Here is a 27,776-nt window from a genome sequence, read left to right as displayed (position 1 = left end):
GTGCTGCTCTATTTAACTCCACCTAGTTCTTTACTCCTTGCCTCCAGTCAATGTTCCAGTATTGGTCTTGCTCTCTCCTGGGTCGTTCTTGTGGCCTGTCTTCCCTGCGTAAGCTAAGTTCTGCTTGTGTTTCTTTTGTTTGCTATTTTTTCTGTCCAGCTTGCTATTTTGGTTTGTCTTGCTTGCTGGAAGCTCTGGGACGTAGAGGGAGCACCTCCGTACCGTTAGTCGGTGCGGAGGGTCTTTTTGCGCCCTCTGCGTGGTTGTTTGTAGGTTTTTGTGCTGACCGCAAAGCTATCTTTCCTATCCTCGGTCTATTCAGTAAGTCGGGCCTCACTTTGCTAAAGTCTATTTCATCTCTGTGTTTGTATTTTCATCTTTACTCACAGTCATTATATGTGGGGGGCTGCCTTTTCCTTTGGGAAATTTCTCTGAGGCAAGGTAGGCTTATTTTTCTATCTTCAGGGCTAGCTAGTTTCTTAGGCTGTGCCGAGGCGCCTAGGTCTGGTCAGGAGCGCTCCACGGCTACTTCTAGTGTGGTGTGATAGGATTAGGGATTGCGGTCAGCAGAGTTCCCACGTCTCAGAGCTCGTCCTATGTTATTAGTAACTATCAGGTCACTTTGTGTGCTCTTAACCACCAGGTCCATTGTGTTTCTAAACCACCAGTTCATAACTGTACTGGAGGCCCAAAGTACTAATGCTTCTCAATAGAGGGAAAAGAGAAGTTCTGAGACCATTTTTTTTTCTCTGCACTGTGTTTTGTCTTTCTTTTCCCCTAGACATTTGGGTGGTTCAGGACACAGGTGTAGTGATGGACATTAAAGGTCTGTCTTCTTGTGTGGATCATCTCACTGCAAGAGTACAAAAAATTCAAGACATTGTGGTTCAGAAATCTATGTTAGAACCTAGAATTCCTATTCCTGATTTATTTTCTGGAGATAGAGCTAAGTTTCTGAATTTCAAAAATAATTGCAAACTGTTTCTGGCTTTGAAACCCCACTCCTCTGGTGACCCAGTTCAACAAGTTAAGATCATTATTTCTTTATTACGTGGCGACCCTCAAGACTGGGCATTTTCCCTTGCGCCAGGAGATCCTGCATTATGTGATATTGATGCATTTTTTCTGGCGCTCGGATTGCTTTATGATGAACCTAATTCAGTGGATCAGGCAGAGAAAAATTTGCTGGCTCTGTGTCAGGGTCAGGATGAGGTAGAGATATATTGTCAGAAGTTTAGGAAGTGGTCTGTGCTCACTCAATGGAATGAATGTGCGCTGGCAGCAATTTTCAGAAAGGGTCTCTCTGAAGCCCTTAAGGATGTCATGGTGGGATTTCCTATGCCTGCTGGTCTGAATGAGTCTATGTCTTTGGCCATTCAGATCGTTCGACGCTTACGTGAGCGTAAAGATGTGCAACATTTGGCGGTATTATCTGAGCATAAACCTGAGCCTATGCAATGTGATAGGACTTTGACCAGAGCTGAACGGCAAGAACACAGACGTCGGAATGGGCTGTGTTTTTACTGTGGTGATTGCACTCATGCTATCTCCGATTGTCCTAAGCGCAATAAGCGGTTCGCTAGGTCTGCCACCATTGGTACGGTACAGTCGAAATTTCTTTTGTCCGTTACTTTGATCTGCTCTTTGTCATCCTATTCTGTCATGGCATTTGTGGATTCAGGCGCTGCCCTGAATTTGATTGACTTGGAGTTTGCTAGGCGCTGTGGGTTTTTCTTGGAGCCCTTGCAATATCCTATTCCATTGAGAGGAATTGATGCTACGCCTTTGGCCAAGAATAAGCCTCAGTACTGGACCCAACTGACCATGTGCATGGCTCCTGCGCATCAGGAGGATATTCGCTTTTTGGTGTTGCATAATCTGCATGATGTGGTCGTGTTGGGGTTGCCATGGCTACAAGTCCATAACCCAGTATTGGATTGGAAATCTATGTCTGTGTCCAGCTGGGGTTGTCAAGGGGTACATGGTGATGTTCCATTTCTGTCTATTTCATCATCCACCCCTTCTGAGGTCCCAGAGTTCTTGTCGGATTACCGGGATGTATTTGATGAGCCCAAATCCAGTGCCCTACCTCCGCATAGGAATTGCGATTGTGCTATCGATTTGATTCCTGGTAGTAAGTTTCCTAAAGGTCGACTGTTTAATTTGTCTGTGCCTGAGCACGCCGCTATGTGGAGTTATGTAAAGGAATCCTTGGAGAAGGGTCATATTCGCCCGTCGTCGTCGCCATTGGGAGCGGGGTTCTTTTTTGTGGCCAAGAAGGATGGTTCGTTGAGACCTTGTATTGATTACCGCCTTCTTAATAAAATCACCGTCAAATTTCAGTACCCCTTGCCGCTGCTGTCTGATTTGTTTGCTCGGATTAAGGGGGCTAGTTGGTTCACCAAGATAGATCTTCGTGGTGCGTATAATCTTGTGCGTATTAAACAGGGCGATGAATGGAAAACAGCATTTAATACGCCCAAGGGCCATTTTGAGTACCTGGTTATGCCATTCGGGCTTTCCAATGCTCCATCAGTATTTCAGTCCTTTATGCATGACATCTTCCGAGAGTACCTGGATAAATTCCTGATTGTATACTTGGATGATATTTTGGTCTTCTCGGATGATTGGGAGTCTCACGTGAAGCAGGTTAGAATGGTGTTCCAGGTCCTGCGTGCAAATTCTTTGTTTGTGAAGGGGTCAAAGTGTCTCTTTGGTGTTCAGAAGGTTTCATTTTTGGGTTTAATTTTTTCCCCTTCTACTATCCCTGTTAAAGTTCAGGCCATTTATGATTGGACTCAGCCGACATCTCTGAAGAGTCTGCAAAAGTTCCTGGGCTTTGCTAATTTTTATCGTCGCTTCATCAATAATTTTTCTAGTATTGCTAAACCGTTGACTGATTTAACCAAGAAGGGTGCTGATGTGGTCAATTGGTCTTCTGCTGCTGTGGAAGCTTTTCAGGAGTTGAAGCGTCGTTTTTCTTCTGCCCCTGTGTTGTGCCAGCCAGATGTTTCGCTCCCGTTCCAGGTCGAGGTTGATGCTTCTGAGATTGGAGCGGGGGCTGTTTTGTCGCAAAGAAGTTCTGATGGCTCGGTGATGAAACCATGTGCCTTCTTTTCCAGGAAGCTTTCGCCTGCTGAGTGTAATTATGATGTTGGCAATCGTGTGTTGCTGGCCATGAAGTGGGCATTCGAGGAGTGGCGTCATTGGCTTGAAGGAGCTAGGCATCGCGTGGTGGTCTTGACTCTTGACTGATCACAAGAATCTGACTTATCTCGAGTCTGCCAAACGGTTGAATCCTAGACAGGCTCGTTGGTCGCTGTTTTTCTCCCGTTTTGACTTTGTGGTTTCGTACCTTCCGGGCTCTAAGAATGTGAAGGCGGATGCCCTGTCTAGGAGTTTTGTGCCCGACTCTCCGGGTTTGCCTGAACCGGCGGGTATTCTCAAAGAGGGGGTTATTTTGTCTGCTATCTCCCCTGTTTTGCGGCGGCTGCTGCAAAAATTTCAGGCTAATAGACCTGACCGTTGCCCAGCGGAGAAACTGTTTGTCCATGATAAATGGACGAGTAGAGTTATCTCTGAGGTTCATTGTTCGGTGTTGGCTGGTCATCCTGGAATCTTTGGTACCAGAGATTTCGTGGCTAGATCCTTTTGGTGGCCGTCTCTGTCGCGGGATGTGCGTTCGTTTGTGCAGTCCTGTGGGACTTGTGCTCGGGCTAAGCCCTGCTGTTCTCGTGCCAGTGGGTTGCTTTTGCCCTTGCCGGTCCCGAAGAGGCCCTGGACACATATCTCTATGGATTTTATTTTGGATCTCCCTGTCTCTCAAAAGATGTCGGTCATTTGGGTGGTTTGTGATCGCTTCTCTAAGATGGTCCATTTGGTACCCTTGTCTAAATTGCCTTCCTCCTCTGATTTGGTGCCATTGTTTTTCCAGCATGTGGTTCGTTTACATGGCATTCCGGAGAACATCGTTTCGGACAGAGGTTCCCAGTTTGTTTCGAGGTTTTGGCGATCCTTTTGTGCTAGGATGGGCATTGATTTGTCTTTTTCCTCGGCTTTCCATCCTCAGACAAATGGCCAAACTGAACGAACCAATCAGACCTTGGAAACATATCTGAGATGCTTTGTTTCTGCTGATCAGGATGATTGGGTGTCCTTTTTGCCTTTGGCTGAGTTCGCCCTTAATAATCGGGCCAGCTCGGCTACTTTGGTTTTGCCGTTTTTCTGCAATTCTGGTTTCCATCCTCGTTTCTCTTCAGGGCAGGTTGAGTCTTCGGACTGTCCTGGTATGGATACTGTGGTGGATAGGTTGCAGCAGATTTGGACTCATGTAGTGGACAGTTTGACATTGTCCCAGGAGAAGGCTCAACGTTTCGCTAACCACAGGCGCTGTGTGGGTCCCCGACTTCGTGTTGGGGATTTGGTTTGGTTGTCGTCTCGTTATATTCCTATGAAAGTTTCCTCTCCTAAGTTTAAGCCTCGTTTCATTGGTCCGTATAGGATTTCTGAGGTTCTTAATCCTGTGTCGTTTCGTTTGACCCTTCCAGCTTCTTTTTCCATCCATAATGTATTCCATAGGTCATTGTTGCGGAGATACGTGGCACCTGTGGTTCCATCCGTTGATCCTCCTGCCCTGGTTTTGGTTGAGGGGGAGTTGGAATATGTGGTGGAGAAGATTTTGGATTCTCGTATTCCGAGACGGAAACTCCAGTACCTGGTTAAGTGGAAGGGTTATGGTCAGGAAGATAATTCCTGGGTCTTTGCCTCTGATGTTCATGCTGCCGATCTGGTTCGTGCCTTTCATTTGGCTCATCCTGGTCGTCCTGGGGGCTCTGGTGAGGGTTCGGTGACCCCTCCTCAAGGGGAAGATACTGTTGTGAATTCTGTGGTCAAGCTCCCTCCTGTGGTCATGAGTGGTACTTCGGCTGGTTCTGTCCATGGGCTTCCTCTGGTGGATGTGAGTGGGGCTGCGGCTTCTGAGTTTCCTTCCTCAGGTGACGAGGTTAAGTCGTTAGGTGCTGCTCTATTTAACTCCACCTAGTTCTTTGCTCCTTGCCTCCAGTCAATGTTCCAGTATTGGTCTTGCTCTCTCCTGGATCGTTCTTCTGGCCTGTCTTCCCTGCATAAGCTAAGTTCTGCTTGTGTTCCTTTTGTTTGCTATTTTTTCTGTCCAGCTTGCTATTTTGGTTTGTCTTGCTTGCTGGAAGCTCTGGGACGCAGAGGGAGCACCTCCGTACCGTTAGTCGGTGCGGAGGGTCTTTTTGCGCCCTCTGCTTGTTTGTTTTTAGGTTTTTGTGCTAACCGCAAAGCTATCTTTCCTATCCTCTGTCTATTCAGTAAGTCGGGCCTCACTTTGCTAAAGTCTATTTCATCTCTGTGTTTGTATTTTCATCTTTACTCACAGTCATTATATGTGGGGGGCTGCCTTTTCCTTTGGGGAATTTCTCTGAGGCAAGGTAGGCTTATTTTTCTATCTTCAGGGCTAGCTAGTTTCTTAGGCTGTGCCGAGGCACCTAGGTCTGGTCAGGAGCGCTCCACGGCTACTTCTAGTGTGGTGTGATAGGATTAGGGATTGCGGTCAGCAGAGTTCCCACATCTCAGAGCTCGTCCTATGTTATTAGTAACGATCAGGTAACTTTGTGTGCTCTTAACCACCAGGTCCATTGTGTTTCTAAACCACCAGTTCATAACAGAATTGTGCAACTGCACATTGGCCAAGAAGTAAAGAGACCTATTTCCACCTTCAAAGCATATGAAATTGTGCTTTATGATGAGTTATTGGTCTGTTCATTAGCATAAAGACAGAATATAACATTTCTCCACAATAAAGCCATTAATATGAGGCATACATGTAGGACAAGCTTAACATTTCTATTACCTGTATGCCAATATTAATAGGTTATATATGTCTCGGGGGGTGACAGATTCCCAATGAGGCATAAAAACACATATATTAATTCTTTTCTATCTAATGTGATGATGACAGCTGTCCAGACCTGAATCCCACCACAAGAAACACTCCGGAGTAATCACGGGAGAATGCTAAAATCTTCAGTGACATAAGTGAGGGCTTGCGCACCCTCTTCTTCTCTGAGACTATTTACTCATCTAAGAGTGCTACTCAAACTGATGGGGTGCAGCTGTGGGACCCTATTTTCAGAGATGATGTCATCCACACAATTCTCAAATAGCTGGAAGGGTCTTCAGGAGAGGTGGGTAGTCGAGCTAGGCTATCAGACGGTCATCTTTGCAGCTGTAGTGTCATCATTCCTATGGTTACATTCAGGGGTGGACAGAGGCAGATATGTTATTGGTGGAATTGTGCAACTGCACATTGGCCAAGAAGTAAGGTGACCAATTTCTATCTTCAAAGCATATGATATTGTGCTTTATGATGAGTTATTGGTCTGATCATTAGCATAAAGACAGAATATAACATTTCTCCACAAAAAAACATTAATATGAGGCATACAGGTAGGACAAGCTTAACATTTCTATTACCTGTATGCCCATATTAATAAGTTATATATGTCTCGGGGGTGACAGATTCCCAATGAGGCATAAACACACATACATTAATTCCTATGTATCTAATAGGATGACGACAGCTGTCCAGACTTGCATCCCACCACAAGAAACTCTCCGGAGTAATCACAGGAGAATGCTAAAATCCTCAGTGACATAGTGAGGGGTTGCGCACCCTCTTCTTCTCTGAAGCTATTTACTCATCTAAGAGTGCTACTCAAACTGATGGGGTGCAGCTATGGGCCCCTGTTTTCAGAGATGATGTTTTTTGTTTTTTTTTCCCCCTCTGATGTGAAGTTCCATAGTCAGGTAACCAAAACTATAAGGAACTCAACTCCCAAAACAGCGTGCCACATACTCAGTGCAACCGCTCTTCCCATCATCATTAGAAAACACAAGAAAAATATTTTATTACCCACCAAAAAAACACCTCAAGATACTATTTTCAGAGATGATGTCCTCCACGCAAGTCTCAAAAATCTATCTAATAGGATGACGACAGCTGTCCAGACGTGTATCCCACCACAAGAAACACTCCGGAGTAATCACAGGAGAATGTTAAAATCCTCAGTGACATATTGAGGGGTTGCGCACCCTCTTCTTCTCTGAGGCTATTTACATATCTAAAAGTGCTACCCAAACTGATGGGGTGCAGCCTTGGGACCCTATTTTCAGAGATGAAGACCTCCACCCAAGTCTCAAAAAGCTGGAAGGGTGTTCAGGAGAGGTCGGTAGTCGAGCTAGGCTTTCAGACAGTCACTTTTGTAGCTGTAGTGTAATCTTTCCTATGGTTACATTCAGGGGTGGACAGAGGCAGACATGTTATTGGTGGAATTGTGCAACTGCACATTGGCCAAGAAGTAAGGGGACCCATTTCCACCTTCAAAGCATATGAAATTGTTCTTTATGATGAGATGTTGGTCTGATCATTAGCATAAAGACAGAATATAACATTTCTCCTCAAGAAATCCATTAATATGAGGCATACAGGTAGGACAAGCTTAACATTTCTATTACCTGTATGCCCATATTTTCTATTAATAGGTTATATATGTCTCAGGGGGTGACATATTCCAAATGGGGCATAAACACACATATATTAATTCTTATCTATCTAATAGGATGACGACAGCTGTCCAGACGTGCATTCCACCACAAGAAACACTCCGGAGTAATCACGGGAGAATGCTAAAATCCTCAGTGACATAGTGAGGGGTTGCGCACCCTCTTCTTCTCTGAGGCTATTTACATATCTAAAAGTGCTACCCAAACTGATGGGGTGCAGCTGTGGGACCCTATTTTCAGAGATGATGACCTCCACCCAAGTCTTAAAAAGCTGGAAGAGTCTTCAGGAGAGGTGGGTAGTCGAGCTAGGCTATCAGACGGTCACCTTTGTAGCCGTAGTGTCACCTTTCCTATTTTTACATTCAGGGGTGGACAGAGGCAGACATGTTATTGGCGGAATTGTGCAACTGCACATTGGCCAAGAAGTAAGGGGACCCATTTCCACCTTCAAAGCATATGAAATTGTGCTTTATGATGAATTATTGGTCTGATCATTAGCATAAAGACAGAATATAACATTTCTCCGCAACAAAACCATTAATATGAGACATACAGATAGGGCAAGCTTAACATTTTTATTACCTGTATGCCCATATTAATATGTTATATATGTCTCGGGGGGTGTCAGATTCCCAATGAGGCATAAACACACATATATTAATTCTTATCTATCTAATAGGATGACGACAGATGTCCAGACCTGCATCCCCCCACAAGAAACACTCCAGTGTAATCACGGGAGAATGCTAAAATCCTCAGTTACATAGTAAGAGTTTGCGCACCCTCTTCTTCTCTGAGGCTATTTACTCATCTAAGAGTGCTACTCAAACTGATGGGGTGCAGCTGTGGGCACCTATTTTCAGAGATGATGTTTTGTTTTTTTTTCCCTCAGATGGGAAGTTCCACAGTCAGGTAACCAAAACTATAAGGAACTCAACTCCCAAAACAGCGTGCCACATACTCAGTGCAACCGCTATTCCCATCATCATTGGAAAATCACAGAAAAAATTTTTTAATACCCACCAAAAAAACAACTCATGATACTATTTTCAGAGATGATGTCCTCCACCCAAGTCTTAAAAAGCTGGAAGGGTGTTCAGGAGAGGTGGGTAGACGAGCTAGGCTGTTAGACGGTCACCTTTGTAGCTGTAGTGTCATCTTTCCTATGGTTACATTCAGGGGAGGACAGAGGCAGACATGTTATTGGTGGAATTGTGCAAGTGCACTTTGGCCAAGAAGTAAGGGGACCCATTTCCACCTTCAAAGCATGTGAAATTGTGCTTTATGATGAGTTATTGGTCTGATCATTAGCATAAAGACATAATATAACATTTCTCCACAACAAAACCATTAATATGAGGCATACAGGTAGGACAAGCTTAACATTTCTATTACCTGTATTCCCATATTAATAGGTTATATATGTGTCGGGGCGTTACAGATTCTCAATGAGGCATAAACACACATATATTAATTATTATCTATCTAATAGGATGACGACAGCTGTCCAAACCTGCATCACACCACAAGAAATACTCCGGAGTAATCACAGGAGAATGCTAAAATCCTCAGTGACATAGTGAGGGGTTGCGCACCCTCTTCTTCTCTGAGGCTATTTACTCATCTAAGAGTGCTACTCAAACTGATGGGGTGCAGCTGTGGGACGCTATTTTCAGAGATGATTTTTTTTTTCCCCTCGATGGGAAGTTCCACAGTCAGGTAACCAAAACTATAAGGAACTCTACTCCCAAAATAGCGTGCCACATACTCAGTGCAACCGCTATTTCCATCATCATTGGAAAACACAAGAAAAATTTTTTATTACCCACCAAAAACACCTCAAGATACTGTTTTCAGAGATGATGTCCTCCACCCAAGTCTCAAAATGCTGGAAGGGTGTTCACTTCAGGAGAGGTGGGTAGTCGAGCTAGGCTATAAGTCGGTCACCTTTGTAGCTGCAGTGTCATCTTTCGTATGGTTACATTCAGGGGTGGACAGAGGCAGACATGTTATTAGTGGAATTGTGCAACTGCACATTGGCCAAGAAGTAAGGGGACCCATTTCCACCTTCAAAGCATTTATGATCAGTTATTGGTCTGATCATTAGCATAAAGACAGAATATAACATTTCTCCACAACAAAACCATTATTATGAGGCATTCAGGTAGGACAAGCTTAACATTTCTGTTACCTGTATGCCCATATTAATAGGTTATATATGTCTCAGGGGGTGACAGATTCCCAATGAGGCAAAAACACACATATATTAATTCTTATCTATCTAATAGGATGACGGCAGCTGTCCAGACCTGCATCCCACCACAAGAAACTATCCGGAGTAATCACGGGAGAATGCTAAAATCCTCAGTGACATAGTGAGGGGTTGCGCACCCTCTTCTTCTCTGAGGCTATTGGAGCGCCCCCAGACACAGGGCCACGACGTTTCGGTACCGGGCCTCTCTGGTTCGGTTCTGAGGCTGTCACGGTGGCTAGACCCGGTCCACGACCTTGCTAAGGGGCGTCCAATGAAGGTGGTAGTACAGTCTGTCAGGAGTTCGTGATGCCACCTGTGGTGTTCGGTCAGGGTCACCGACGCTGCTGTGGGGTCCGCTGGGGTGATGGAATAGCAGCCGGATGGTATACCTTCCCACAGGTGAAGTATGTCCCCAGGGCTTCCCAGTAAGGTAGATGGTGATGGTGTCAGGTGCAGGCAATAACGAGGACACAGGATTGCAGTCTCTTTACCTTTTACGGAAGGCCTCAGTACACTCAGTCCAGAGCACGTTCAACCGGGCTATCAGAGACCGGCTGGTCCGATGGGCACATCCAGAGTTTCCCTCGCAGATGGAAATCGTTGCCTACCAATAGCGCCTGTGTGTTGTAGTCCTACCCTGCTGAGCATTCGGAATAGTCCTCACAACTGCTGTTCTCGTTCGTTCGTTCTCTCTCAGCTTTCTCTCTCTCTCGTTCTTTGGTTCCAGATGTTGCTAGTTTCTAACGTCCCCCAGATAAAGTATGGCTAGGACGCCACCCGTTTGTCGGGAAGGCTTGGAGGTCCTCCGGGACCCTAGAGACGCCCCTCTCCCAATGTTGCCCCCTACGTCTTCATAGGTGTAGAAGGTAGACAGCCAACCTATAATCAACTGTCCAGCGGAATTTGAAGTAAGGCCTGAAGTCAGTTACTCCTACGGTGATCCGGCCACCGACTACACGCCTCAGTAAGATGTTGCCTTCCTCTCTCGGCACGACTCTTACTGGCTCTCATTTGTGCTGATCTCGTTTACACTGTTCCACAATATTCTTCCCCTCTTGTCTCTTCCTTAGGATACTGCCGCAAGGTGTGCAGGCGCGGTTCCGTAACGTTCTGTTCTGTCGCTAGGCCCCTGCCAGGTTCCCACGCCTGACAGGGACCCCCTGTGTCTTCTCCCCGCAACAACCCCTGCCACGGGATGTTGCCTGGTTCCAACCCAGTCAGCTTCTAACTAACTTCCTCCCCAGCCCCTAGTTTTACCAGTGTGAGGAGTGGCCCAATAAATGAAGCCTTTTTCTCCCCCTAGTGGCCGGAGTGTGAAGTGTAATGTGTTCTGGTGATACCTGGTCAGGAGAACTCTTTAGTGCCATCGGACGTACCGCTACTCGCCTTGGGGCCATACTGCAACGACCAGGTCTCTGGGGCGCTGCACTCCCCCCCGGTTAAATCCAGTACTCCTGGACTGGGAAGAAGAACAACAATAGAATGCAGTGAAAGACATACAAAGTTTTTGAATGCTAGAACAATAAATAGAAAAGGTGCTTCCCTTTATGGGAGGTGAGGACACTTGAACGTTACAAACAAAAATAACAGTTTTAAATATTTTTAAATAATGTTTAGACTATAAATAACTTTCTGTACCCAGCCGGGTATTCTACTAAGTGTAAAATTTTTGAACATTAAACTAACTCTTCCTTTAAGGGCATATAAGCTGAACCCACTAAAGGCCTACTAACAAGTACTATAACAACTCAACCTTCTTTTCCGTTCTCACTTCGCCAATGCAGGACCGCCTAGCTCCTTGGCTGAGCCTACTGCCATTGCGCCGACCATCTTCCTACATTTCACAGGAGGACTCTCTCTCTAACCCCTACGGGCTCACTTCAGACTTTCCTGTCCTCAATCTTTATTAACATCAAAACTTTCTAAATCCTTCAACATTATTAACGTTTCGGTAAAACAATCATCAATATTCCCTTTAAGAGAGACCCAAGTCTCTGGTGCAGATTCTCTTTACAGCAAGCAAGTCCTTCTGCAGCAAGTCTTTGCAAAGTCTTCACAAAGTCTTCTCTGACTTATAAAACCAGTAGGGGGCACCCTTAAAAAGGTGCAACTATTTACAAGGCCAGTTTGTGAATCATTCACCGTCCATGATTCGGCAGTCTTTAACAATGATGAACTTGTGCAACATAGAAAAACAGTAGAAAAAGACAAACAATAGAAAACAATAGGGATCCCGGGTCAACAAAGGGATCCCTAGGAGTTAACCATGGACGGGTTTGGAGGTAGCAGCAGGAACAGTTAACTATTTACATATGTTCAGCTCTCCGAGGTTTAGTGCTGTAATGGAGGTTGCGGAGATTGTGGCCTTACCTCACAGACCACACCCTTCCGTTGGCCACAAGTGGCCTCCGCCGTTGTTCGCGGGACCGGGCCCGCTTGGTGATCCTCCACAGGGACTCTTTCTTCTGGAGCTCCAGCTTCCACCTGTAGGGCCGTGCACAACTGGACACCCCTGGCCACCCAGCCGGCCTCCCTCCGCCACCGGGTATAGCTCACTGCATCACCTGGCCTCAGTTCACGGGTCTCCTCCCACGTCCCATAGCGGGGCTCCACTTCCTTCCGATCCACACAAACCTGCAGGGGTTCTCCGATCTCTTGGATCACCCCCATCTCCTCTCTGGGGTTGTAGAAAACCACCACTCCCCAGTGCGACGGCGGAACCTTCTCCTCTGCGGTGAGGTCTATTACCTCCACAGGCCGCGGCTGTTTCCTCCAAGCCGCCACTAGGCGTCGCTGGTGCTCCGTCACCGGCAGGATCCTTAAGCCCCGCTCCTGCGGGACACAACTCCCTGGTCGGGTGTAAAGTTCCGACGCAGCCGGTGCGGGTAGAGGAGGAGACACAGGGGACAGACGGATCTCTGTTGTGAATTCTGTTGTCAAGCTCCCTCCTGTGGTCATGAATGGTACTTCGGCTGGTTCTGTCCATGGGCTTCCTCTGGTAGTTGTGAGTTGGGCTGCGGCTTCTGAGGTTCCTTCTACAGGTGACGAGGTTAATTCGTTAACTGGCTTCTCTATTCAACTCCACCTAGATCATTGCTCCATGCCACCTGTCAATGTTCCAGTATTGGTCTAGTTCGCTCCTGGATCGTTCTTGTGACCTGTCTTCCCAGCAGAAGCTAAGTTCCTGCTTGTTTTTCTCTGTTTGCTATTTTTTCTGTCCAGCTTGCTATTTTGATTTTTGTCTTGCTTGCTGGAAGCTCTGGGACGCAGAGGGAGTGCCTCCGCACCGTGAGTCGGTGCGGAGGGTCTTTTTGCGCCCTCTGCGTGGTCTTTTTGTAGTTTTTTGTGCTGACCGCAAAGTTGCCTTTCCTATCCTCTGTCTGTTCAGTAAGTCGGGCCTCACTTTTCTAAATCTATTTCATCTCTGTGTTAGTAATTTTCATCTTACTCACAGTCATTATATGTGGGGGGCTGCCTGTTCCTTTGGGGAATTTCTCTGAGGCAAGGTAGGCTTTATTTTTCTATCTTTAGGGCTAGCTAGTTCCTTAGGCTGTGACGAGGCGCCTAGGGAGCGTCAGGAGCGCTCCACGGCTATTTCTAGTGTGTGTGATAGGATTAGGGATTGCGGTCAGCAGAGTTCCCACGCCTCAGAGCTTCGCCTGTATTATTAGTAACTATCAGGTCATTCCGTGTGCTCTTAACCACCAGGTCCATTATTGTCCTCACCACCAGGTCATAACAGTACAGGTGGCCCAAAGTATTAATGCATCTCAATAGAGGGATAAGAGAAGTTCTGAGACCATTTTTTTTTCTTTGCACTGTGTTTTGCCTTTCTTTTCCCCTAGACCTCTGGGTGGTTCAGGATACAGGTGTGGATATGGACATTCAAGGTCTGTCCTCTTGGATGGATAATCTCACTGCAAGGGTACAAAACATTCAAGATTTTGTGGTTCAGAATCCGATGTCAGAGCCTAGGATTCCTATTCCTGATTTGTTTTTTGGGGATAGATCTAAGTTTCTGAATTTCAAAAATAATTGTAAATTGTTTCTTGCTTTGAAACCTCGCTCCTCAGGTGACCCTGTTCAACAAGTGAAAATCATTATTTCTTTGTTACGTGGCGACCCTCAAGACTGGGCATTTTCCCTTGCGCCAGGAGATCCGGCATTGCGTGATGTTGATGCGTTTTTTCTGGCGCTTGGATTGCTTTATGATGAACCAAATTCAGAGGATCAGACAGAGAAAATCTTGCTGGCTCTGTGTCAGGGTCAGGATGAGGTAGAGATATATTGTCAGAAGTTTAGGAAGTGGTCTGTACTCACTCAGTGGAATGAATGTGCGCTGGCAGCAATTTTCAGAAAGGGTCTTTCTGAAGCCCTTAAGGATGTCATGGTGGGATTTCCCATGCCTGCTGGTCTGAATGAGTCTAAGTCTTTGGCCATTCAGATCGATCGACGCTTGCGTGAGCGTAAAGTTGTGCACCATTTGGCGGTATTATCTGAGCATAGACCTGAGCCTATGCAATGTGCTAGGACTTTGACCAGAGCTGAACGGCAAGAACACAGACGTCGGAATGGGCTGTGTTTTTACTGTGGTGATTCCACTCATGCTATCTCCGATTGTCCTAAGCGCACTAAGCGGTTCGCTAGGTCTGCCACCATTGGTACGGTACAGTCGAAATTTCTTTTGTCCGTTACTCTGATTTGCTCTTTGTCATCCTATTCTGTTATGGCATTTGTGGATTCAGGTGCTGCCCTGAATTTGATTGACTTGGAGTTTGCTAGGTGCTGTGGGTTTTTCTTGGAGCCCTTGCAGTATCCTATTCCATTGAGAGGAATTGATGCTACGCCTTTGGCCAAGAATAAGCCCCAGTACTGGACCCAATTGACCATGTGCATGGCTCCTGCACATCAGGAGGTATTCGCTTTTTGGTGTTGCATAATCTGCATGATGTGGTCGTTTTGGGGTTGCCATGGCTGCAGGTCCATAATCCAGTATTGGATTGGAAATCTATGTCTGTGTCCAGCTGGGGTTGTCAGGGGGTACATGGTGATGTTCCATTTTTGTCTATTTCGTCATCCACCCCTTCTGAAGTTCCGGAGTTTTGTCGGATTACCGGGATGTATTTGATGAGCCCAAATCCAGTGCCCTACCTCCTCATAGGGATTGCGATTGTGCTATCAATTTGATTCCTGGTAGTAAGTTTCCTAAGGGCCGACTGTTCAATTTATCTGTGGCAGAACACGCCGCTATGCGGAGTTATATTAAGGAATCCTTGGAGAAGGCTCATATTCGCCTGTCGTCGTCACCATTGGGAGCAGGGTTCTTTTTTGTGGCCAAGAAGGATGGTTCTTTGAGACCTTGTATTGATTACCGCCTTCTTAATAAGATCACAGTCAAATTTCAGTACCCTTTGCCGCTGCTGTCTGATTTATTTGCTCGGAGGGGGCTAGTTGGTTCACCAAGATAGATCTTCGTGGTGCGTATAATCTTGTGCGTATTAAACAGGGCGATGAATGGAAAACAGCATTTAATACGCCCGAGGGCCATTTTGAGTACCTGGTTATGCCATTCGGGCTTTCCAATGCTCCATCAGTATTTCAGTCCTTTATGCATGACATCTTCCGAGAGTACCTGGATAAATTCCTGATTGTATATTTGGATGATATTTTGGTCTTCTCGGATGATTGGGAGTCTCACGTGAAGCAGGTCAGAATGGTGTTCCAGGTCCTTCGTGCTAATTCTTTGTTTGTGAAGGGGTCAAAGTGTCTCTTTGGAGTTCAGAAGGTTTCATTTTTGGGTTTCATTTTTTCCCCTTCTACTATCGAGATGGACCCTGTTAAAGTCCAGGCCATTTATGATTGGACTCAGCCGACATCTGTGAAGAGTCTGCAAAAGTTCCTAGGCTTTGCTAATTTTTATCGTCGCTTCATCAGTAATTTTTCTAGTGTTGCTAAACCGTTAACGGATTTGACCAAGAAGGGTGCTGATGTGGTCAATTGGTCTTCTGCGGCTGTGGAAGCTTTTCAGGAGTTGAAGCGTCGTTTTTCTTCTGCCCCTGTGTTGTGCCAGCCAGATGTTTCGTTCCGTTTCAGGTCAAGGTTGATGCTTCTGAGATTGGAGCAGGAGCTGTTTTGTCGCAAAGAAGTTCTGATGGCTCGGTGATGAAACCATGTGCCTTCTTTTCTAGAAAGTTTTCGCCTGCTGAGCGCAATTATGATGTTGGCAATCGAGAGTTGTTGGCCATGAAGTGGGCATTCGAGGAGTGGCATCATTGGCTTGAAGGAGCCAAGCATCGCGTGGTGGTCTTGACGGATCACAAGAATTTGACTTATCTTGAGTCTGCCAAACGGTTGAATCCTAGACAGGCTCGTTGGTCGCTATTTTTCTCCCATTTTGATTTTGTGGTTTCGTACCCTCCGGGCTCTAAGAATGTGAAGGCTGATGCCCTGTCAAGGAGTTTTGTGCCCGACTCTCCAGGTGTTCCTGAGCCGGTGGGTATTCTCAAAGAGGGGGTAATTTTGTCTGCCATCTTCCCTGATTTGCGGCAGGTGCTGCAAAAATTTCAGGCTGATAGACCTGACCGTTGCCCAGCAGAGAAACTGTTTGTCCCTGATAAATGAACTAGTAGAGTTATCTCTGAGGTTCATTGTTCGGTGTTGGCTGGTCATCCTGGAATCTTTGGTACCAGAGATTTGGTGGCTAGATCCTTTTGGTGGCCGTCTTTGTCGCGGGATGTGCGTTCTTTTGTGCAGTCCTGTGGGACTTGTGCTCGGGCTAAGCCCTGCTGTTCTCGTGCCAGTGGGTTGCTTTTGCCCTTGCCGGTCCCGAAGAGGCCCTGGACGCATATTTCTATGGATTTTATTTCGGATCTCCCTGTCTCTCAAAAGATGTCGGTCATTTGGGTGGTTTGTGATCGCTTCTCTAAGATGGTCCATTTGGTATCCTTGTCTAAATTGCCTTCCTCCTCTGATTTGGTGCCGTTGTTTTTCCAGCATGTGGTTCGTTTACATGGCATTCCGGAGAACATCGTTTCGGACAGAGGTTCCCAGTTTGTTTCGAGGTTTTGGCGATCCTTTTGTGCTAGGATGGGCATTGATTTGTCTTTTTCCTCGGCTTTCCATCCTCAGACAAATGGCCAAACCGAACGTACTAATCAGACTTTGGAAACATATCTGAGATGCTTTGTTTCTGCTGATCAGGATGATTGGGTGTCCTTTTTGCCTTTGGCTGAGTTCGCCCTTAATAATCGGGCCAGCTCGGCTACTTTGGTTTCGCCGTTTTTCTGCAATTCTGGTTTCCATCCTCGTTTCTCTTCAGGGCAGGTTGAGTCTTCGGACTGTCCTGGTGTAGATACTGTGGTGGATAGATTGCAGCAGATTTGGACTCATGTGGTGGACAATTTGACATTGTCCCAGGAGAAGGCTCAACGTTTCGCTAACCGCCGGCGCTGTGTGGGTCCCCGACTTCGTGTTGGGGATTTGGTTTGGTTGTCATCTCGTTATGTTCCTATGAAGGTTTCCTCTCCTAAGTTTAAGCCTCGTTTCATTGGTCCGTATAAGATTTCTGAGGTTCTCAATCCTGTGTCATTTCGTTTGACCCTTCCAGCTTCTTTTGCCATCCATAATGTATTCCATAGGTCGTTGTTGCGGAGATACTTGGCGCCTGTGGTTCCATACGTTGATCCTCCTGCCCCGGTGTTGGTTGAGGGGGAGTTGGAGTATGTGGTGGAGAAGATTTTGGATTCTCGTATTCCGAGACGGAAACTCCAGTACCTGGTTAAGTGGAAGGGTTATGGTCAGGAAGATAATTCCTGGGTCTTTGCCTCTGATGTTCATGCTGCCGATCTGGTTTGTGCCTTTCATTTGGCTCGTCCTGGTCGGCCTGGGGGCTCTGGTGAGGGTTCGGTGACCCCTCCTCAAGGGGGGGTACTGTTGTGAATTCTGTTCTTAAGCTCCCTCCTGTGGTCATGAATGGTACTTCGGCTGGCTCTGTCCATGGGCTTCCTCTGGTAGTTGTGAGTGGGGCTGCGCCTTCTGAGGTTCCTTCTACAGGTGACGAGGTTAATTCGTTAACTGGCTGCTCTATTTAACTCCACCTAGATCATTGCTCCATGCCACCTATCAATGTTCCAGTATTGGTCTAGTTCGCTCCTGGATCGTTCTTGTGACCTGTCTTCCCAGCAGAAGCTAAGTGCCTGCTTGTTTTTCTCTGTTTGCTATTTTTTCTGTCCAGCTTGCTATTTTGATTTTTGTCTTGCTTGCTGGAAGCTCTGGGACGCAGAGGGAGCGCCTCCGCACCGTAAGTCGGTGCGGAGGGTCTTTTTGCGCCCTCTGCGTGGTCTTTTTGTAGTTTTTTGTGCTGACCGCAAAGTTACCTTTCCTATCTTCTGTCTGTTCAGTAAGTCGGGCCTCACTTTGCTAAATCTATTTCATCTCTGTGTTAGTAATTTTCATCTTACTCACAGTCATTATATGTGGGGGGCTGCCTGTTCCTTTGAGGAATTTCTCTGAGGCAACGTAGGCTTTATTTTTCTATCTTTAGGGCTAGCTAGTTCCTTAGGCTGTGACGAGGCGCCTAGGGAGCGTCAGGAGCGCTCCACGGCTATTTCTAGTGTGTGTGATAGGATTAGGGATTGCGGTCAGCAGAGTTCCCACGTCTCAGAGCTTGTCCTGTATTATTAGTAACTATCAGGTCATTCCGTGTGCTCTTAACCACCAGGTCCATTATTGTCCTCACCACCAGGTCATAACAGATCTCCGTCGGGTGGCCCAACCGGGAACTCACTCGGGCACGAGCCTCCAGATAGCGTGCCAGCCGCCGAGCCTCGGCGGCGGCCACCCAGCCGTCAGGCATCCGGCCTCCGGGCTTCCCTTCGGGCAGCTGCACAGCAGTGAGGTCCTGCAGCGGCGGCGACTCCGGGGCCGCTGCGGGCGCTACAGGCCTGCGCCTGGCCGGGTCATCTCCATGCGGTCACCTGGGAGTCGCCATCTTTGTCCCTTCCTCTGTGTCTTCTTCTCGGCCTCTTTTTTGGGGGCGGCTCCGTCCCCACCCTCCATAGAGGATGAGAAGGTGGACCTCAGCGGCTGACGGGCCAGCCCTCAGGATACAACAATACTTAGACTGAGTGGCCATTATCTTTCGCGCTCTCCAGCTTACTCACGCCCACTTCCATGCCTTTCTTCTTCTCCTGCGCTCCTCGTGGTGCGGCAATGGCGGCTGTTTTGGCGGGAAGCTTGCGGCAGATAGCAACACACAGTCTTTGTAATAAATCACAGTCAAACACGTTTCAATCACAGTTCCAAGGCACACATGACCTGCTTCTCAGGCTTAAGTACGATCCTGTTCGTGACGCCAAGTTGAAGCGCCCCCAGACACAGGGCCACGACGTTTCAGTACAGGGCTTCTCTGGTTCGGTTGTGAGGTTGTCACGGTGGCTAGACCCTGTCCGCGACCCTGCTAAGGGGCGTCCAATGAAGGTGGTAGTACAGTCTGTCAGGAGTTCGTGACACCACCTGTGGTGTTCGGTCAGGGTGACCGACGCTGCTGTGGGGTCCGCTGGGGTGATGGAATAGCAGCCGGATGGTATACCTTCCCACAGGTGAAGTATGTCCCCAGGGCTTCCCAGTAAGGTAGATGGTGATGGTGTGAGGTGCAGGCAATAACAAGGACACAGGATTTCAGTCTCTTTACCTTTTACTGAAGGCCTCAGTACACTCAGGCCAGAGCACGTTCAACCGTGCTATCAGAGACCGGCCGGTCCGATGGGCACATCCAGAGTTTCCCTCGCAGATGGAAATCGTTGCCTACCAATAGCGCCTGTGTGTTGTAGTCCTACCCTGCTGAGCATTCGGAATAGTCCTCACAACTGCTGTTCTCGTTCGTTCATTCTCTACAGCTTTCTCTCTCTCTCGTTCTTTGGTTCCAGATGTTGCTAGTTTCTAACGTCCCCCAGATAAAATATGGCTAGGACGCCACCCATTTGACGGGAAGGCTTGGAGGTCTTCCAGAACCCTAGAGACGCCCCTCTCCCAATGTTGCCCCCTATGTATTCGTAGGTGTAGAAGGTAGACAGCCAACCTATAATCAACTGTCCAGTGGAATTTGAAGTAAGGCCTGAAGTCAGTTACTCCTACGGTGATCCGGCCACCGACTACGCGCCTCAGTAAGATGTTGCCTTCCTCTCTCGGCACGACTCTTACTGGCGCTCCTTTGTGCTGATCTCATTTACACTGTTCCACAATATTCTTCCCCTCTTGTCTCTTCCTTAGGATACCGCCGCAAGGTGTGCAGGCGCGGTTCCGTAACGTTCTGTTCTGTCGCTAGGCACCTGCCAGGTTCCCACGCCTGACAGGGAACCCCCTGTGTCTTCTCCCTCGCAACACCCCCTGCCACGGGATGTTGCCTGGTTCCAACCCAGTCAGCTTCTAACTAACTTCCTCCCCAGCCCCTAGTTTTACCAGTGTGAGGAGTGGCCCAATAAATGAAGCCTTTTTCTCCCCCTAGTGGCCGGAGTGTGAAGTGTAATGTGTTCTGGTGATACCTGGTTAGGAGAACTCTTTAGTGCCATCGGACGTACCGCTACTCGCCTTGGGGCCATACTGCAACGACCAGGTCTCTGGGGCGCTGCACTATTTACTCATCTAAGAGTGCTACTCAAACTGATGGGGTGCAGCTGTGTGACCCTATTTTCAGAGATGATGTTTTTCTTTTTTTTCCCTCAGATGGGAAGTTCCACAGTCAGGTAACCAAAACTATATGGAACTCAAATCCCAAAACAGCGTGCCACATACTCAGTGCAACCGCTATTTCCATCATCATTGGAAAACACAAGAAAAAGTTTTTATTACCCACCAAAAAAACACCTCAAGATACTATTTTCAGAGATGATGTCCTCCACCCAAGTCTCAAAATGCTGGAAGGGTGTTCACTTCAGGAGAGGTGGGTAGTCGAGCTAGGCTGTCAGACGGTCACCTTTGTAGCTGTAGTGTCATCTTTCCTATGGTTACATTCAGGGGTGGCCAGAGGCAGACATGATACTGGTGGAATTGTGCAACTGCACATTGGCCAAGAAGTAAGGGGACCCATTTCCACCTTGAAAGCATATGAAATTGTGCTTTATGATGAGTTATTGGTCTGATCATTAGCATAAAGACAGAATATAACATTTCTCCACAACAAAACCATTAATATGAGGCATTCAGGTAGGACAAGCTTAACATTTCTATTACCTGTATGACCATATTAATAGGTTATATATGTCTCGGGGGGTGACAGATTCGCAATGAGGCATAAACACACATATATTAATTCTTATCTATCTAATTGGATGACGACAGCTGTCCAGACCTGCATCCCACCACAAGAATCACTCTGGAGTAATCACGGGAGAATGCTAAAATCCTCAGTGACATAGTGAGGGGTTGCGCACCCTCTTCTTCTCTGAGGCTATTTACTCATCTAAGAGTGCTACTCAAACTGATGGGGTGCAGCTGTGGGACCCTATTTTCAGAGATGATGTCCTCCACCCAAGTCTCAAAAAGCTGGAAGGGTCTTCAGGAGAGGTGGGTAGTCGAGCTAGGCTATCAGACGGTCACCTTTGTAGCTGTAGTGTCATCTTTCCTATGGTTACATTCAGGAGTGGACAGAGGCAGACATGTTATTGGTGGAACTGTGCAACTGCCCATTGGCCAAGAAGTAAGGTGACCCATTTCCACCTTCAAAGCATATGAAATTGTGCTTTATGATGAGTTATTGGTCTGACCATTAGCATAAAGACAGAATATAACATTTCTCCACAACAAAACCATTAATATGAGGCATTCAGGTAGGACAAGCTTAACATTTGAATTACCTGTATGCCCATATTAATAGGTTATATATGTCTTGGGGGTGACAGATTCCTAATGAGGCAAAAACACACATATATTAATTCTAATCTATATAATAGGATGACGACAGCTTTCCAGACCGGCATCCCACCACAAGAAACACTCCGGAGTAATCACGAGAGAAAGCTAAAATCCTCAGTGACATAGTGAGGGGTTGCGCACCCTCTTCTTCTCTGAGGCTATTTACTCATCTAAGAATGCTACTCAAACTGATGGGGTGCAGCTGTGGGACCCTATTTTCAGAGATGATGTCCTCCACCCAAGTCTCAAGAAGCTAGAAGGTTCTTCAGGAGAGGTGGGTAGTCGAGCTAGGCTACCAGAATGTCACCTTTGTAGCTGTAGTGTCATCTTTCCTATGGTTACATTCAAGGGTGAACAGAGGCAGACATGTTATTGGTGGAATTGTGCAGCTGCATATTGGCCAAGAAGTAAGGGGACCCATTTCCACCTTCAAAGCATATGAAATTGTGCTTTATGATGAGTTGTTGGTCTGATCATTAGCATAAAGACAGAATATAACATTTCTCCACAACAATACCATTAATATGAGGCATACAGTTAGGACAAGCTTAACATTTCTATTACCTGTATGCCTATATTAATAGGTTATATATGTCTCGAGGGGTGACAGATTCCCAATGAGGCATAAACACACATATATTAATTCTTATCTATCTAATAGGATGACGACAGCTGTCTAGACCTGCATCCCACCACAAGAAACACTCCGGAGTAATCACGGGAGAATGCCTAAATCCTCAGTGACATAGCGAGGGGTTGCGCACCCTCTTCTTCTCTGAGGCTATTTACTCATCTTAGAGTGCTACTCAAACTGATGGGGTGCAGCTGTGGGACCCTATTTTCAGAGATGATGTCCTCCACCCAAGTCTCAAAAAGCTGGAAGGGTCTTCAGGACAGGTGGGTAGTCGAGCTAGGCTATCAGACGGTCACCTTTGTAGCTGTAGTGTCATCTTTCCTATGGTTACATTCAGGAGTGGACAGAGGCAGACATGTTATTGGTGGAATTGTGCAACTGCACATTGGCCAAGAAGTAAGGGGACCCATTTCCACCTTCAAAGCATGTGAAATTGTGCTTTATGATGAGTTATTGGTCTGATCATTAGCATAAAGACAGAATATAACATTTCTCCACAACAAAACCATTAATATGAGGCATTCCGGTAGGACAAACTTAACATTTCTTACCTGTATGCCCATATTAATATGTTATAAATGTCTCGGGGGGTGACAGATTCCCAATGAGGCATAAACACACATATGCTAATTCTTATCTATCTAATAGGATGACGACAGCTGTCCAGACCTGCATCCCACCACAAGAAACACTCCGGAGTAATCACGTGAGAATACTATAATCCTCAGTGACATAGTGAGGGGTTGCGCACCCTCTTCTTCCCTGAGGCTATTTACTCATCTAAGAGTGCTACTCAAACTGATGGGGTGCAGCTGTGGGACCCTCTTTTCAGAGATGATGTCCTCCACCCAAGTCTCAAAAAGCTGGAAGGGTCTTCAGGAGAGGTGGGTAGTCGAGCTAGGCTATCAGACGGTCACCTTTGTAGCTGTAGTGTCATCTTTCCTATGGTTACATTCAGGGGTGGACAGAGGCAGACATGTTATTGGTGGAATTGTGCAACTGCACATTGGCCAAGCAGTAAGGGGACCCATTTCCACCTTCAAAGCATTTATGATCAGTTATTGGTCTGACCATTAGCATGTTACAGAAGACAGAATATAACATTTCTCCACAACTAAACCATTAATATGAGGCATTCAGGTAGGACAAGCTTAACATTTCTGTTACCTGTATGCCCATATTAATAGGTTCTATATGTCTCGGGGGGTGACAGGTTACCAATGAGGTATAAACAGACATATATTAATTCTTATCTATTTAATAGGATGACGACAGCTGTCCAGACCTGCATCTCACTACAAGAAACACTCCGGAGTATTCACAGGAGAATGCTAATATCCTCAGTGACATAGTGAGGGGTTGCGCACCCTCTTTTTCTCTGAGGCTATTTACTCATCTAAGAGTGCTATTCAAACTGATGGGGTGCAGCTATGGGACCCTACTTTCAGAGATGATGTCCTCCACCCAAGCCTCAAAAAGCTGGAAGGGTCTTCAGGAGAGGTGAGTAGTCGAGCTAGGCTATCAGACAGTCACCTTTGTAGCTGTAGTATCATCTTTCCTATGGTTACATTCAGGGGTGGACAGAGGCAGACATGTTATTGGTGGAATTGTGCAACTGCACATTGGCCAAGAAGTAAGGGGACTCATTTCCACCTTCAAAGCATTTATGATCAGTTATTGGTCTGATCAGTAACATAAAGACAGAATATAACATTTCTCCACAACAAAACCATTAATATGAGGCATTCAGGTAGGACAAGCTTAACATTTCTGTTACCTGTATGCCCATATTAATGGGTTCTATATGTCTCGGGGGGTGACAGATTACCAATGAGCTATAAACAGACATATATTATAATTCTTATCTATTTAATAGGATGACGACAGCTATCCAGACCTGCATCCCACCACAAAAAACACTCCGGAGTAATCAAGGGAGAATGCTAAAATCCTCAGTGACATAGTGAGGGGTTGCGCACCCTCTTCTTCTTTGAGGCTATTTACTCATCTAAGAGTGCTACTCAAACTGATGGGGTGCAGCTGTGGGACCCTACTTTCAGAGATGATGTCCTCCACCCAAGCCTCAAAAAGCTGGAAGGGTCTTCAGGAGAGGTGAGTAGTCGAGCTAGGCTATCAGACAGTCACCTTTGTAGCTGTAGTATCATCTTTCCTATGGTTACATTCAGGGGTGGACAGAGGCAGACATGTTACTGGTGGAATTGTGCGACTGCACATTGGCCAAGAAGTAAGGGGACCCATTTCCACCTTCAAAGCATATGAAATTGTGCTTTATGATGAGTTGTTGGTCTGATCATTAGCATAAAGACATAATATAACATTTCTCCACAACAAAACCATTAATGTGAGGCCTTCCGGTAGGACAAGTTTAACATTTCTTACCTGTATGCCCATATTAATAGGTTATAAAGGTCTCAGGGGGTGACAGATTCCCAATGAGGCATAAACACACATATACTAATTCTTATCTATCTAATAGGATGACGACATCTGTCCAGACCTGCATCCCACCACAAGAAACACTCCGGAGTAATCACGTGAGAATGCTATAATCCTCAGTGACATAGTGAGGGGTTGCGCACCCGCTTCTTCTCTGAGGCTATTTACTCATCTAAGAGTGCTACTCAAACTGATGGGGTGCAGCTGTGGGACCCTATTTTCAGAGATGATGTCCTCTACCCAAGTCTCAAAAAGCTGGAAGGGTCTTCAGGAGAGGTGGGTTGTCGAGCTAGGCTATCAGACGGTCACCTTTGTAGCTGTAGTGTCATCTTTCCTATGGTTACATTCAAGGGTGGACAGAGGCAGACATGTTATTGGTGGAATTGTGCAACTGCCCATTGGCCAAGAAGTAAGGTGACCCATTTCCACCTTCAAAGCATATGAAATTGTGCTTTATGATGAGTTATTGGTCTGATCATTAGCATAAAGACAGAATATAACATTTCTCCACAACAAAACCATTATTATGAGGCATTCAGGTAGGACAAGCTTAACATTTGAATTACCTGTATGCCCATATTAATAGGTTATATATGTCTCGGGGGTGACAGATTCCTAATGAGGCAAAAACACACATATATTAATTCTAATCTATATAATAGGATGACGACAGCTTTCCAGACCGGCATCCCACCACAAGAAACACTCCGGAGTAATCGCGGGAGAAAGCTAAAATCCTCAGTGACATAATGAGGTGTTGCGCACCCTCTTCTTCTCTGAGGCTATTTACTCATCTAAGAGTGCTACTCAAACTGATGGGGTGCAGCTGTGGGACCTTATTTTCAGAGATGATGTCCTCCACCCAAGTCTCAAAAAGCTAGAATTGTCTTCAGGAGAGGTGGGTAGTCGAGCTAGGCTACCAGACTGTCACCTTTGTAGCTGTAGTGTCATCTTTCCTATGGTTACATTCAAGGGTGGACAGAGGCAGACATGTTATTGGTGGAATTGTGCAGCTGCACATTGGCTAAGAAGTAAGGGGACCCATTTCCACCTTCAAAGCATATGAAATTGTGCTTTATGATGAGTTGTTGGTCTGATCATTAGCATAAAGACAGAATATAACATTTCTCCACAACAAAACCATTATTATGAGGCATTCAGGTAGGACAAGCTTAACATTTGAATTACCTGTATGCCCATATTAATAGGTTATATATGTCTCGGGGGTGACAGATTCCTAATGAGGCAAAAACACACATATATTAATTCTAATCTATCTAATAGGATGACGACAGCTGTCTAGACCTGCATCCCACCACAAGAAACACTCCGGAGTAATCACGGGAGAATGCTTAAATCCTCAGTGACATAGCGAGGGGTTGCGCACCCGCTTCTTCTCTGAGGCTATTTACTCATCCAAGAGTGCTACTCAAACTGATGGGGTGCAGCTGTGGGACCCTATTTTCAGAGATGATGTCCTCCACCCAAGTCTCAAAAAGCTTGAAGGGTCTTCAGGAGAGGTGGGTAGTCGAGCTAGGCTAACAGACGGTCACCTTTGTAGCTGTAGTGTCATCTTTCCTAAGGTTACATTCAGGGGTGGACAGAGGCAGACATGTTATTGGTGGAATTGTGCAACTGCACATTGGCCAAGAAGTAAGGGGACCCATTTCCACCTTCCAAGCATTTATGATCAGTTATTGGTCTGATCATTAGCATAAAGACAGAATATAACATTTCTCCACAACAAAACCATTAATATGAGGCATACAAGTAGGACAAGCTTAACATTTCTATTACCTGTATGCCCATATTAATAGGTTATATATGTCTCGGGGGGTGACAGATTCCCAATGAGGCACAAACGCACATATATTAAGTCTTATCTATCTAATAGGATGACGTCAGCTGTCCAGACCTGCATCCCACCCCAAGAAACACTCCGGAGTAATCACGGGAGAATGCTTAAATCCTCAGTGACATAGTGAGGGTTTGTGCACCCTCTTCTTCTCTGAGGCTATTTACTCATCTAAGAGTGCTACTCAAACTGATGGGGTGCAGCTGTGGGACCCTATTTTCAGAGACAATGTCCTCCACCCAAGTCTCAAAAATCTGGAGGGGTCTTCAGGAGAGGTGGGTAGACGAGCTAGGCTATCAAACGGTCACCTTTGTAGCTGTAGTGTCATCTTTCCTATGGTTACATTCAGGGGTGGACAGAGGCAGACATGTTATTGGTGGAATTGTGCAACTGCACATTGGCCAAGAAGTAAGGGGACCCATTTCCACCTTCAAAGCATATGAAATTGTGCTTTATGATGAGTTATTGGTCTGATCATTAGCATAAAGACAGAATATAACATTTCTCCACAACAAAACCATTAATATGAGGCATTCAGGTAGGACAAGCTTAACATTTGTATTACCTGTATGCCCATATTAATAGGTTATATATGTCTCGGGGGTGACAGATCCCCAATGAGGCATAAACACACATATATTAATTCTAATCTATCTAATAGGATGACGACAGTTGTCCAGACCTGCATCCCACCACAGGAAACACTCCGGAGTAATCACGGGAGAATGCTAAAATCCTCAGTGACATAGTGAGGGGTTGCGCACCCTCTTCTTCTCTGGCGTTGTCTTCTTTTTGTATCACATTTTCTTCTTGTGCCTGGGGTCTTCTTCTTGTGCCTGGGGAATTCTTCTTGTGCCTGAGGTCTTCTTGTATCAGATCTTCTTCTTGTGATTGGGTCTTCTTCTTGTGCCTGAGGTCTTCCTCTTGTTCCTGGGGTCATCTTCTTATGGCTTTATAGTCCAAATATAAGAAAGAAGATGAGGGCACTCACCGGTCTTCTTGAAATACAAAACTTTTATTGGCAACACATCCAGATAAAATTCATGGCCGGGAACGATGGAGCCGAAGCTCTGGTG

Source organism: Ranitomeya imitator, chromosome 1, assembly GCF_032444005.1.
Source record: "Ranitomeya imitator isolate aRanImi1 chromosome 1, aRanImi1.pri, whole genome shotgun sequence".
Taxonomy (NCBI): domain Eukaryota; kingdom Metazoa; phylum Chordata; class Amphibia; order Anura; family Dendrobatidae; genus Ranitomeya; species Ranitomeya imitator.
Note: the sequence above shows the minus strand (reverse complement) of the source record.